The sequence below is a fragment of the Bombyx mori genome, chromosome 12 (genome assembly GCF_030269925.1).
Source record: "Bombyx mori chromosome 12, ASM3026992v2".
NCBI lineage: Eukaryota > Metazoa > Arthropoda > Insecta > Lepidoptera > Bombycidae > Bombyx > Bombyx mori.
Window position 1 is genome coordinate 6883605 of NC_085118.1, and position 13222 is coordinate 6896826.

At 32.7% G+C, this 13222-nt stretch overlaps 1 protein-coding gene and 1 long non-coding RNA gene across 4 annotated transcripts in view; one reads left to right on the forward strand and one right to left on the reverse strand.

Moving 5' to 3' along the window:
- The window catches only part of LOC692570 (ATP-binding cassette sub-family G member 1), a 53061-nt gene continuing 39839 nt past the window's right edge, over window positions 1-13222 (forward strand). Inside the window, exons 1-2 of one of the 3 annotated variants that reach the window (XM_038014299.2) lie at window positions 70-249; window positions 12899-13044. The gene's annotated coding sequence lies outside the window, so the exon portion shown is untranslated. Of the gene's footprint in view, window positions 250-12898; window positions 13045-13222 lie in introns of all 3 variants that reach the window. The other 2 variants (XM_038014298.2, XM_038014300.2) reach the window with 2 other exon arrangements.
- On the reverse strand, window positions 11634-12239 carry LOC134199831 (uncharacterized). Its single transcript, XR_009974473.1, has 2 exons — window positions 12103-12239; window positions 11634-11990 (listed from the first exon to the last, which is right to left on the reverse strand). It is a non-coding gene; the product is annotated as an uncharacterized LOC134199831 (long non-coding RNA).

Genomic DNA, 13222 nt, shown 5'->3' on the forward strand with positions numbered 1-13222 from the left:
CGCAACGTATACACCGATTGGAACATAGTTTTGTTATACAAAGCAAAGAGAACACAATCGCGAAGCAATAGCTATGTTTTGTCAGTGAGCGTCCGATAGTCGTGCGGGTTGTACGTGTTTTAATTCGTGCGGCAAAACGCAACGGTCGAATATCGAACAAGAATTCGCGGGTGTACACGGAGAAAGCTAAAAATAAAAATACGTTCATAAATGATAACTAGTAGATAATAACTGTACTCGTAAAACAATGTAAGTATCTAATTTTAATATATAAAAAAAAAATCGATATTCTGAATACGAATTTTATTATCGTACTTTTAGATTGCAATGCAATAATAATTTCACGATAATTTATATCTACCTTACATTTATTGATTGATTTCTTAATCTAATTAACGCTGAACAGTTACATAAAACCTAACACAGTGTGCAGGCAGCTGTTATATCCATCTGTCTTTCTTTCATCCAATCTATTTTAATTCATCGGCGATCTAAATTAAATAATATTCAGGTACTTCCCGCTTAAAACTATTTTTCTCTCATTATTAATACATACTCAGATTGAGATATAAATTAAAACGAATTAATTACGACCGAATTATTTCGAATTGTCATTGTCAGCGATACATCGCATCGCAGATATCCCGTGTCAGTCAAATTATATTGTAGTGTTGATATCATATTGTAAAACCATAAGATATTTAATTTTTTAGTGGGTTTTTTTCAGCGTTATGCTCACACTTACTCGGCCTACGATTTTGGGTTTAACCGCGAACTAGGTAGCAATTATATTCGGGGCAGGCAAAAACGCTTTCTTCGAATCAACTTGTGAGTCACAATACAGAATGATTGTTCTTTTTTAACACGTGTATTTTATAAAGTAAACCATGACGAATCAGACCCAGTAAATGATTACAGTTTAGATCAGTTTAGGCATTATATTATGTAGTTCGAACGTAAATATAAAAAAATGTTTATGTGTTGTTGCTAGAAACATAAAAGCTTCAAATATCGTAATAAAATCTACTGCTTCATAATAGGGCGGCCGCAATACTAGTATAGTTTTCTAACCTAGCCCTCCTACTAATTCGTATCAAGATTTTCAAATCAGTATTACCACTTCGAAAAGGGTATTGTTAGTAGTTGTAACCCTACGCTTAACAAAATTCCAATATGAACATCTCTATATATTTTGATACTGCTAATTTGGGTAAGAAGCGTGCTTCAAACTCAAGTATAATCAATCGAGAAACAAGCGGGTAAGAGAAAATGCAAAAAAACTCACAGAAAGACTTTTTTTAATTGGACGATGGATCGTCGACTATAAGCTGGACTGTTTACCTCAAATGAAACATAAACGAAATCCTACAGCTACAAAAAAAGGTCAACGCGTCACAGTTCGAATTTATTGTCGATGAAAACTAAATACATAATATTTAATATTGCGCACATTTGCATTACATAAAAACCGGTTTACCCAATTCAACAGCGTTTATGAAATTTTACATTCGCGGTTCACTTTTATATTTTAAGTGCAATGACCGCAACTTTCTATTAGTCCCACTACTGCAATACTATAGACTAAACACGAGAGTTCGTTTGAGAGAAAGTATATAAGATTCGGGAATAAAATCAATTATTATTATGACTTTCATATCCAAAAAAAAAAGCTCTCTACTATAATTTGTGTAAATACTCTGAGTGTTCCTTTCGAATCAACTAAGCACTGAGCATCAAATTTTGTATATCAAATTCAATAGTCACATTTTGTATATCATATCCATATACACATATTATTCCGTTTTACAGGATTACACGTATTCGACAAGTATTCTCATTTCATTGTGTAACATATTGAAATGTTCCTAATAGTTGTTTAAATAACTACTTAAAGCTCACAATTAGTGGTAGATACTAGTGAACTGCCTATATGTGCGGTGAAGCATTCAGTTGTGTGTCTGGCTTCAAAGGTATCGAACAATACAATTGAGTATTGGCCATTGTGAACTAAGAAAGCAGCTGCCTTCACGTTGTGATTGTTAGGAGATTTACTAAATAGTTCATATTAGGACAGACAGCTAAGATAAGCTCAAGGCCTTGCTAGAGCCTAGAGCTTGTCAGTCTATTTATGTAACGAATATAAATAAATTTATGTAGTATAGGGATCGTAGCGCATAAAATTAAAAATTAATTAACACTTTTGTTACGCCTTGCTCATTTTTTAACCGTCTTCGCCATCTTCCTTTCCTCTTCTGTCATTATGTCTGTCATTCTCTTTTCCCTTTCTTTCCATTTTCTCTTACACTCACATCTTAACTCTCCATTCCACACTTTTTTCATACGTTCCGTTCTTACCAATCCTATATTTATGACAAGTAAATAAACGTCGATCCTTAAGGGAAGCCTTTCTGTAACATATTGTTTTAATTGTACAGTTATATGTAGTTGCAAGGTACGGCGGCGTCTTAATGCATTGTCTTGCAGTACTTTAAAGGGCTGATGATATAGAGAAAATCGTGAGTCAATTACAAAATATTTTTTTCATTACAGCATCGCAAAAAATTACATAGAGTGAGTATAAAATTACCGAAAATTTTCCTCTTGAACAACCAGAATAAATAATAAGCTTTGTTAGATTGTGCAAATAGATAAGCTGTACTAAAATGTAATAAAATAAATATATATTTCATTTTAAATGTGAGTAAATTTAAGCAGAACAAAGCATAATAAAATGTTACCAAATAATTTTCCTAATTAAATAAATTCTTCCATGTTTGGAATTAAAATTTAATTAAAATTATTTTTAATTAAATTAATATTTTTTTGCTTACTAGCTGACCCGGCAGACTTCGTAGTGCCTCAATCGATAAATAAAATACCTAGACTTTTGTATAAAATAAACTTAAAACAAACAAAAGGAATCCGTCCGACCGGGGACACATCAAAGGAAAATCCAAATTGTTATTTTTATTTAATTCCGAGCATTTTCATATTTATTTACCTTTTAAACCTTCTCTGGACTTCTACAAATAATTCAGGACCAAAATTAGCTAAATCAGTCTAGTCGTTCTCGAGTTTTAGCGAGACTAACGAACCGCAATTCATTTTTATATATACTAGAGGTCCCCCAGTAGTCGAAATTCGACTATAATTAATTGGAATTGTAAGTTTGTACACTATTATGATTGTATTTTATACTTCTATAATCACAAATTTCGCCAAGGCTACACTATAAAAAAATATTATTAAAGACAAACAATATTTAATCTATTCCCAATTTGACCACAGACGTCAAGAACAAAAGTTTGACAATAAATAGTATGCATGCGTGTGTGTGTCAAATACATGGTATGTAGTGTGTGTAATGTTTTTTTTATTGATTTAATGTATATTTTATGCATTATTTTAAAAAAAAATTAGCATAGTGCACTTCTTCTCTATATTCTCTATAAGTGTAGAAAATTTCATACTCCTCCGTCCGTGCAATTTTCGTAAAAAAGGATACAAATTTTTTGCTTCACGTATTAATATATAGATAGATAGATTATTGTTCTATTTTTATGAAACAAACCAAACGAAATAAGTAGAAGTGTCTACTATTACCATGCCTACAGTATCCATTACACGATAAACTTCTATTCTGTTTCCCAGAAATTGTAGCGAGACGTGGCTAACTATCAAAAACAATTGCTAGTGAGCATATAAGATATTCTTAGAAATCTGAAGTAATGTTATGATTTCTGAATACTTTTTAAGTAAAGCTTAGTGACATGAAGCAAGCCTATAAAGACGTGTAAATTGCGACTCTCCTCTAAACTTTTATCCTACTGGACAAATTGAAAATGATTAGATATTATTAGATGATTTTCTTTTTATTTTATTTTTTCTCCAAATTAATTGACTGATTGACATAATGATAGCTAATATTGACATAGAGTGGTTACTACTGTATTGATAAAATTATGTGTTTCTAATTCATTTCCTTTGTATATTTAATTAATTGAATTAGTATATTGTTCATTTTCTATTTGTATTGTTGAACTGTTTGTGTGATGACTATTGTATTATTATTATTTTATGGATTTTTCTGAAATAAATGTTTTATTATTATTATTATTATTATTACCGATCTTAAAAAAAACAGCTTTTTTACTGCGAAGCAGTCATGCACTCCGATATGAAGGGTGGGACATCCGTTATACAATAAAATTGAAACATTGCCCCTGTGTCATGACTCATAAAATATGCGAGTTGTAATTCCAAGGGACCAACCAGATATAGAAAAAGCGTTAAACGACAATCTGTTTGAACAAAATAAGTGGTGTGTGTAGAGAGTGATATTCTCATATTTAACCACAATAATTTTACTAATATTATTTACTTTGTTTGTATTTAATTCGTGAATGAGCATCCCAACTATGGAACCTTTTACATCATAGTACCAAACGCACTTACTATGGTTTTTTTCAACGACTTACTCGTTACGTCAAATGAACACAACAAAAGAAACATTTTTGTTTACAAGCATAATACATAAAACAGGATTTCTGAGAATCTAAGATAAATCTAATGAGCCTTTACATAATGAGTTTTTAGTAGTGTAAAGTAGTAAGGTAAATAGTTTATTAGTAAGTAGCTTACTCATCCGTGGCCTCTGTTGCCTGCTCTCTCTGTACTCATTAAAATCACTACGATTATATCATTTAATTCCATTGTCATCTGGATTAAAAACACTTATATAATTTAAATCATTATAATCAACTTTCAAGATTTGTTTATAGTATAGCTGCTTACTTACGCTGTGGATGTCTATGGGCTCCAGTAACCACTTAACATCAGGTGGGCTGTGAGCTCGTCCACCCATCTTGGCAATAAAAAAAAGAAATAAAAAAATAAAAAAATCTAAATTGTCCATTTGCTGCATTCGTGCAGTATCCAGCCGTCACCCTATTTAAAGATTATGCATTTACAGATCATTGCAAGTTCCGCAAGCTCGTAATAAATGTAACAAATCGTAAATGTTGTCGTGGCAATTGCATTCAGTGATTTTCTTCCCCAGTCAACTTGAATCGAGTTGGTTACGAGATGGTTACGAATTAATTTTACACAGTTTTGAAATTGCGCCGCGTGTCCATTGGCGGCGTGCGCCCGAATATTAAAACAATCAAAAGAAAGTAATTGGAACTCGTGTCCCAATACTTTCGGAATAATCAAAAGAAAGTAATTGAAACTTGTGTTCCAATACTTTCGGAACAATCAAAGCATATACTCAATGGTAAAAATGATGGAGCTCACAGTTCTCTTATCATAACTGTAATCATATAATCTTATAACTTTTCATTTCAAACATTTCAAATTCACTCACAGCCCACCTGGTGTTAAGTGGTTACTGGAGCCCATAGAAATTTAGGACGTAAATGCGCCACCCACCTTGAGATATAAGTTCTAAGGTCTTAAGTATAGCTACAATGGCTGCCCTACCCTTCAAACCGAAACGCATTACTGCTTCACGGCAGAAATAGGCAGGGTGGTGGTACCTACCCGCGCGGACTCACAAGATGTCCTACCAGTATAGGTTTTTTCTCCCGTGTTATGGATGCCGGAAACGAACGGGGAAAGTTCACAAATAGAACAACGAATACATTTGTGTGCAATGAAATAAAAAATTAACGCAACGAAAATATTACTAAATAAATGCCACAAGTATTTGATAAAAATACAGACTATTTGTTCAGTTATTTTTTACATATATCGTATTGAATTTTATACGCTTGGCTTATCATTTATATTCATTAAAACTTTGGACTTTACTGAATGAATAACAAATCATTTTGTTATTTTAATTTGCTACTTTAGGTTTGATTATAATTATCAATTACATTATTCTATGGACATGGCAACTTATTCCCCGGCGTGTTTCCAAGTGAGGTCTATTTTATGAAATACACCCTTGAATTGAATTTCTTTGAAATAAATCTTAGTGCCAACAAGAACGATGTGCAAATTTAAATTTAATAGATAACACACAATTCTAACCTAACTATTTAATATAATATATAATCATTAAACACTGCACTTCTCAATAAGTACACAATTGTAAGTCTATTCGGTTTTAATAAGTAAAATCCGTATGCGATTTAAGTTAATGAAATATTTTTATTTGTTATTTTTTCCAAATACAATGCATAGTCCTTGAGACAATTCATTATGATTTATTCTCATGAGAGAGCTACAACAACTAGAAACATTTATATCTAGGTCAACAACTCCGTCATGCTATAGCTGCAACAATTGATATATAAATAGAAAAAAACATAATCGAAGAACATCCAAAAATCAATTAGAATCACAAACATAGAACAGCTATTCCGCATGTAACTTAACAAAACAAAGTTATCTAAACTAATGACCAACTTCCTAATACTATAATGGAAAGGCGCACGAGATAGAAATAGAATTTAGCACACAGCAATACGTTTCACACCGCAAATAACATTGATTGAACCTACTTTCTCGCATTAACTTCTTCTGGTTGTTAAAAGGTTATTGTATAAACATGCTCTTCATAAATACCACGAAATATCAATGATTTCTCTTTCAATTATATTTTTCATTGAATATTACTTAATGTATTCTGACCATACTTCGCCGTTGATATCATTAAATATACGAAATAAATATGCATTTATTAAAACGGCATGCCTGTAATTTATTGAAGTGATGCATAACCTGAAATTACCGCATAAAGCCAACGAGAAAGTTTCAACACTTTTCATTGGTGGTAGGACCTCTTGGGAGTCTGCACGGGTAGGTACCACCACCCCGCCTATTTCCGCCGTGAAGCAGTAATGCGTTTCGGTTCGAAGGTTGGGGCAGCCGTTATAACTATACTGAGACCTTAGAACTTATATCTCAAGGTGGGTGGCGCATTTACGTTGTAGATGTCTATGGGCTTCAATAACCACTTAACACCAGGGGGCTGTGAGCTCGTCCATACAACAAAGCAACAAAAAATAAAAAAATAAAAATCTAAAAAATTTTTGTTGCGAATTTCAAACATGTTTTTTTCTTAACTTCAGTCTACTGTTGTAATCCTCGGTTCATCTCAGGAGAGTAATGTATGACACAAGCGATGGTCAATGCATTTTTATCAACCATATTGTACTTTGAAAGTTCAAATTAAAGTTCATAAACCCATATCATTTCATAAACAACGTCATCATAAGCTTGTATCTCTCCATAAACATATAAAACAAATAATATAAACAAAACCGCGACTTTGAACTCAAATTAATTTCTTTCACTATTATTAATTATTTTTATTTATTTTATTAATCTACAATTTATTATTCTTGTGAGAATATTTGCATTCAAGAAAAGGTTTGATATTAATTAGAATAAGAAGTGGAAACTCCCCAAGCATTCTAAAATAAAACCTCTAATGAAAAAAGACCTAAAAATAATTAATAAAATAAAATTACATGAGCTTGTTTTGTCGTGACATATATACCTGGCACAACGCCTGTCTGATAGTCACCTTGAGAACAGTTTGCTTATTCTAATCTAATCTTACACGCCGCAGACTGCACATAATATTAAGTAAGGGATCCAGACACATTTTTTCTCTTCAAGCACCGGTCACCGTCCTCGACGAACTCGTCTATTTGAGTTCGACGAACGAAGTAACCAAAAGACACAGCCCACTAAGTTTCTTGCTGGATCTTATCTTTTTTTTTTATTGCCCTTGTAGGCAGACGAGCATACGGCCCACCTGATGGTGAGTGGTTACCGTCGCCCATGGACTTCAGCAATGCCAGGGGCAGAGCCAAGCCGCTGCCTACCGCTTAATACTCTCCACAAGCCTCGTTTGAAGAAGGACATGTCATAGCGCTCGGGAAACAACTGTGGGTCATGATTCCCATCCGGCGTTAGATTCTCCCAAGGGCTGCGCTTGCTAGGGCTAGTGTTAGCAAATTCTCTCAGATTGAACCCGTGAGCTCACCTAACCATCCGCGCGAGGCTGGAATGGCCCTTAGGCTACCTTTGATTAGTGAATAGGTAGGAAAAAATATATTTTTTAAGAGATTTCAAAAAAAATTATATGCCTGTTGCTTCAGAACATTCTCATTTCTAATGTGGTCTCAATTAAGTTTTATCAAGATATGGCTAGTGGTCCTCATAACTTTGACTACATTCGCTGAAATTCGCTGTGTTTACCTGTATCTATCTACCAACACACGTTTATTAATTTCCAGAATCGCCAGGATAACAAAATATTATTTTACTTTTGAGTTTAGATTACCAATATAGCGTGTGTATGCTTTTATTAAACTATACTATACTATATAAATTACGAGAGATTATATTCTCCACATTTAAGAAACGTATTTGTGGATTTTTCTTAATGCTAAGTGCATTGTTTCACTGGGTGTTTCTCACAGTCCAAATGTTGTTTGAAACATGCAAGATTTCTTGATGTTACTGTTAGCACGATTTAGAGTTTTGTTTAAAAATTTGGAGGTATTCATATGCGAGATTTCTTAAAATTATTGCTAACTGCATCAGTGCTACGTAAAGTTTAATCACTTGAATTGTTGATGATCCTATCATTAACTACAACAGACTACGGGAGTGTGATGAGGCTTTAAAGAGTAGCCACTGCGTGTTGATAATTTTTGATAGTCTACATTACATTGTGACGACTGCAGTTGTGTCGCAGCCATATTATACTTGTTTTCCTACAGTGTTTCTCTTTATGAACAACAAGCGACCCGCCCTCGCTTCGCTTCGGAAACTGTAATTTATTATTGATTTATCCAGTATTTAATGGATGTTATTATACATATAAACCATCCTCTTCAATCACTCTATCTATTAAAAAAAACGCATCAAAATCCGTTGCATAGTTTTAAAGATTTAAACATACATAGGGATATAGGGACAGAGAAAGCGACTTTGTTTTATACTATGTAGTGATTATTGTAATCTTCCACCGAGTATATATTATTCTGAGCTATTCTGAGTAAGTTAACGACCTTTGTTTGCTAGTTAAGTGGAATTTGAGAATCTCTGTTGATTGTCAATATATTTAGTAAATAAAAATATTAAATTATAAACAATATTCCCCTGAAGGAGAATGCCGACTGAAAACGATACAATGATCCTACTATCCAAGTATAATTTCAACTCGAATGCACCGAACACAGGGAATAAATCAAATATGAAATAGAATAGTGTCCTACAAATCAGACAGAGATATGTATGTTTTGGTGGTAGGACCAATTGTGTGTCCGCACGGGCAGGTTTTTTTTATTGCTTAGATTTCTTTATTGCTTACTACCACCCTGCCTACTACAGCCGTGAAGCAGTAATTAGTTTCGGTTTGAAGGGTGGGGCAGCCTTTGTAACTATACTGAGACCTTAGAACTCATATCTCAAAGGTGGATGGTGGCATTTACGTTGTAGATGTCTATGAGCTTCAGTAACACTAGGTGGGGTGCAATAAAAAAAAATTGTGTAACGGAATGTGCATCTGTTCGTATTGCGTTTTATCGATGCAATAACGACGTACACTGATCTAAAATTTACTAATTAGGATTAAATATTCAACATCTAAATATAATTATTTATATTTCTTTTCAAATGCAACTATTTTATTATATAATGCTTATCTAAAATGTTTTCAGAACTCGTTTCATTAATTGGGTTTGGATTCAAATGTTTTTTTTTTTTTTTTATTTGAATGCCAGACAGCCAGACCAGACAGTCATTATTATTTTTTATTGTCTTTATCTATATTTTACTTCACGGCGGAAATAGGCAAGGCAGGCGAGTAATTACGAAAATTATACGAAATACCAATATCTCTGGGGATATGATTTTTATTACAGGGACATAGCCGATGTTTTTAATTCGTGTTTCCTTAAAATCATCCATAGAATAGAAAATCAGACATAGTGCTATCGCACGAAATTAGTAATCCGGACGGACGTCTTATCCTTTAGACCGACGACTTGTTTGACTTGAGATTCTTCATGACGTGAGGGTCCCAAGTGTAAGTTAAGAAAATACTATATTTAGTTTCTAAAGTATTGATGGTGGTTTCAATATATAGGGGAGTGAAAGACTATTTGGTTTAAGTGACATTTTTGCAACTTTGCAGAAGGAAGAAAGAAGAGAAGAAAGGAAGATTAAAACTTTAAAAAAAATCGTAACAAAAAAAACTTCTTACGCTATTTGAATGGTGTAAACTTAATTGAAGTTCAATTAAAAGCATTAAACTGATAATGCTAATCTATATATATAAAAATAAATTGCTGTTCGTTAGTCTCGCTAAAACTCGAGAACGGCTGGACCGATAGATAAATATGAAAATGCTTGGAATTATATAAAAATAACAATTTTGTTTTCCCTTTGATGTGGCCCCCGTTGGACGGATTCCTTTTGTTTGTTTTAAGTTTATTTTATACAAAAGCTTAGGTCTTTTATTTATCGATTGAGGCACTACGAAGTCTGCCGGGTCAGCTAGTACCAAATAAAATGAACATTTAATTACAAAGATAAATGTCGTTTAAATAAAATAGGTTTTCACCCCTCAATTAATTAAGTATCTTTCATACATCTGGCGACAGTCACACTGAAGTGCGAATAAAGAATAAGAGAATTCACTAGGCGTTAATCCGTTTGTCCGTGTCAACCAACTTTAACATTAGTATTTATTTAAGAAATAGCTCACTAATTGTGGAAACGTCCAGTGAACTTAGACTAATTATATTCCAAAGACCTTCGTTTTTATCTGCGCAAACTACCGTTATCTGTGTGACCTGTCTGTAAGTATTTTTCAAGCTAATGTGCTGGTAAACAAATAATGTTCACGGAAGTCGTCGAGTTTATTTCATTCCTGAGAGTCCTGCTTGTATACTGACGAAAATCTTTTATTTACACCTTTTTTTTTTTAATGATTATTGTTTACATTGTAGAATTTTTTTTCACGTCTCGATTAGTTTTGAAGATGTACATCTATGTATTAGTGTTGTAGACGAGTGACATCATAATTAAAACTACTTTTACATTTTAATTTTGCGTTTTTATCTTTCGTTTTCCAATACTTTACAGGTTTCGTGGTTTTACGGAGAAATCGACCGCAAATTTTTTTTTACCACGTCAAAGAGTTGCTAAGATGCAACTCTATTCGTGCTACAGTAACCCATAAGTGACACCAAAAGTAAAATTATTTTTTTATTGTGAGGCCTTGGATCGAGCGCTCGTAACGTATGAGGCGATAACGCGGATTTAAAGACTAATTTTACGTAGATATAGAGTTAAGCGAATATTTTGCAAAGTAAGAATCATTATGTTCAAAAAAATATTAAAAATGTAAAATACATCAGGTTCCTTTTATTGAAACAATTGTTTGTCAGTCGATCTCAGTCGACAATCAGCGATCATGAATATTGATTGAGTGGGCTAGTGAATAAATCCAGAAGAATAAATTACGCACTATACCCGGTCAAGGTCTGATATGGAAATACGATAAAATATTTAGCGATTTATACGTATACGTCATGAATTACGTCAATACTGATAAAAATAACAGAACATGAAGAACTGTTTGAAAGGGTTTAAAAATAAAATATTTTATGTATCTTTAGTAATTTATTTACTAGACAAAGAAAACAAGTATTTACCAAATTACGTATAATACAATTAAAATATTAACAACCATACTGTTATTTTGAATCATTCATAATGAATGTGAAAGTTTGTATGGTTGGATGCTTGTTACTTAATCGCGGAAAAACTTAAAAATGGATAAACAGATTTCGACGAAGTTTCGCACACACTCGGTTATCATCAAACAGGATACTTTTATCATCGTAAATGTCATGACCAGGGCAATGCCGAATATATCGTCATTGTTTCCGCTGGTTTAATATTGTAAGGTCTAAAGATAATTAATTAACAAATCGACTAGCAAACAACTTTTCATCCTGGAAAAATGTAAGATGTTCATTATTTCGCAATTACCAATTTAAATCTGATAAAATCGCGAGGCACGTCTGTTCTATCTATATATTAATATGTGAAGCAAAAACTTTGTACCTTTTTCTTCGAAAAATACGCGGACAGAGGAGTATGAAATTTCCCACACTTATAGAGAATATAGTGAAGGATTGAAGAATATTAATATTTTTTTTAAATTATGCATTAATAATACATTAAATGAATAAAAAAAACATTACACACACTACCAAGTATTTGTCACACATACATATGTATACTCTATAATTATTGTCAAACTTTTGTTGCTTATAGTCTGTGGTCAAATTGAAAATAGGTTAATATTGTTTAATGTCTATAGTGTATTCTTGACGAAGCCTGTAATTATAGAAGTATAATTAGTCTTTGACAATGGAAACATAATAATGTTCAAATTTATAATTTCAATTAATTATAGTCGAATTTCGACTACTGCGGGACCAGTAGTAAAAATAAATGTATGCTTGTACTCTGCGTTCCTAAGCCATTCATCCGCTTGTTATGAAACTTGGTACACTGGAACAGTCGTTGTTGGTACACTTCGATCAATTGAGTCGTCTATTATCAAAGGCGGCAATCTGTACATTTGGACAAAATTTTTTTATTGATATGTCAATACAGATTTATTTGAATATAATCGTCTCCTTCAAAGAATACGGTTCAAAACCTGCATTAAATAAAGGTTAATAGTTAACCTGTTATTTATCTAAGATGTCGTTCCGAAGAGTTTTGTGACTGCCAATGGAATACAAAGTCAATAATTCGTTTTTCTGATTTACCAATCATTGTCCAAAAGTCAGATTGCCGCCTTTGATAATAGTCGACTCAATTGGTACACGAGGAAATGTTTCTGTTACAGCACCATTAAGATACAAGAAGTGGCACGCGAGTAATTTCAAGAAATCCATATCTTTCGTGCAATTAGTTTTTAAACTTCAACCACTAGTCCTGGCATGCTCCGTAATCTTGGTGTTGGAATTGTCCGATCCTCGAATAATACGATATGTTAGTAAAACATACACACGTTTTGCAAAGTAAAACAATTAGACTACTTGTGATCATGGTGCTTACTACGGCGCCAGAATATCGAGAATTGAAAACGAAAAATCGTAGAAAAAACCAGATAAATAATATTAATCATAATTTAATTTTATGAAACCACGAAAGCTTAAATCAATTTTTA